Source organism: Fukomys damarensis, unplaced genomic scaffold, assembly GCF_012274545.1.
Source record: "Fukomys damarensis isolate Sample0158 unplaced genomic scaffold, DMR_v1.0_HiC HiC_scaffold_28, whole genome shotgun sequence".
NCBI classification, from domain to species: Eukaryota; Metazoa; Chordata; class Mammalia; order Rodentia; family Bathyergidae; genus Fukomys; species Fukomys damarensis.
This window is the reverse complement of record NW_022900940.1, coordinates 45,685,420-45,687,366: the sequence shown is the minus strand read 5'-3', so window position 1 is coordinate 45,687,366 and position 1,947 is coordinate 45,685,420.

Below are 1,947 nucleotides of genomic sequence, written 5' to 3'. Positions count from 1 at the left end.
GCGCAGACTGGGCGTGGTCGCGCCTACGTCTTTGCGCGCGCGCGCAGCGGGGCGACGTCGCCACATCTTTATAAGGCGGGCGTCGGAGCGCTTCGCTCGTGGGACCTTGTTCGTGAGAGGGAGCTGGTTGGTGGCAGGCAGTGCGCGAAAGGGTGCGCTTTTAAAAAGGTCTCCGGGAATCTTCGGGAAGATGCGTGTGGTGGGAGCTCCGTTTCGAGGCCTTTTAAACTGGTATGTCCTCTTTGAAAAGGTCGTCAGAAGGCGAAGCCACTCTCCTAAAAACAGGAATGTCCCAGGAGAACGTGGAAACGGGGTAAAGCTCAGCAAAGCAGTCCAAAGTGTTTGGGCTCACTTTACACCGTGTATTCAACAAATCCTGTGGAGCAGCCTCGAAGCGCCCGTCCTGCCCGCATTTCGCACCCTCCTCCCCCGGGACAGCACGAATGATTGATTAGGCGTGGAGGGGCTTGTGTCAGTCGCGTTATTTACGTGGGTTTTTCCTCCCGACGACGCCCGGTGAGATAGGTACCTCAGCCTTAATTCGCGCACAAGGAACCGGGTTTGGCCGTTAATCAGGGTGGAAGCTCGAAACCAGCAGGGCCTTTTTTGTGTTTCCCCCAGCTCTCAGGACAAACTCTTGGTAATCCCTGTATGCCATAAGGGCATCCCCAAACGTTTTAGTCCCTTTAATAAGTTTGTAAGATACGCGATATTATCCGTCCGTAGTTTATAGAGGAAAAAGGGTTCAAGAGAGGTAAAGTTGTCTTTCTAAAGGTTACTCAGTTGGCAAAGGCGAAAAGGAACTCTACTCCCCCCCCCCCAATATCTACATAAAACCTCATTCCTGTCGGGGGCTATGGAACTTCATCCGTTGCCTTTGCTTGGAAAGCCCTTCGGCACACACTTAAGTTCAGTTCCTGGGAACTCTCGATGTTAACATCGTCACAGGAGCATTTCCTGAACCCCTGGTACTGAATTAGGTTCCGACTTTTCTGGCTCCCTGTCCTGCGTTGTTTTCTCCCCAACACAGTATCACGCCGTATGTTGCACTCCCTTGTTGTTTGCTTTACGAGGGCACCCACCATTAGAATCTGGACTTAAGATTAAATATTCTCGTGTCTTCGATTTTCTCCTCCGTCCTCAGCAACTAGAACTACCTTGAGTGAATGAAACAATCCCTGCCCACTGAAATTCCATTGTAATGTCATAGAGCTCTGTCTTCAGTTGGATGGTGTATTTAGTTAATAGACTTTCCCACAGCCTCATACCTGGCTAAAGATACAAGTCAGGCTGTTGAATGGTCTTGTACTCTTAACAATCGAGTAGGTCTTCTGTGTGGTTTAGGCGGTTTTGTTACCTTACGTGAGTTTATATATTAGAATTTTTCTTAAGGTGAGAATGGACTACATGAGAGAGAGAGAGAGAACAGATAGACTGCACATGAAAGCATTTGTGTGTTGTTGCTGAAGACAAACTCGGTTTACCTTCACCTGCTTTGTGTAAGTTTGCATAGCTGCACACTTGGAACAAACCCAGCTATTTCAGCTTTGAGCCTGGCTTTCTTAATGTTGTCTCCTCTCGTTGTGAACCAAAGTATAACTTGGAAAATTCCTTGAAAGTTTTAGGAAAACAACACCCAGGCATAATACCACAGAAACGCTCAAAGATCTGCTGTCATAATTCAGATCTTTTAATGACATATCTCACAGGTGGTCTTTCCTGGGGGAGGCACCTGGCTGTTGAGGAATCTGTGGCAATTGCACAGGGCATTTATTAGCATACGATTTGTGCATTTTTCCCCCAGTACTGGGAATCGTACTCAAGACCTTGTGCTTGCTAAGCAGGCACACTGCCACTGAGCTAAATGCAGCCCCTGCAGCCATTTATTTTTAAAAGGTTAATTGGGGTGCATTATGGAATGAGACGCTCAGTGTCTACCATTTAAAT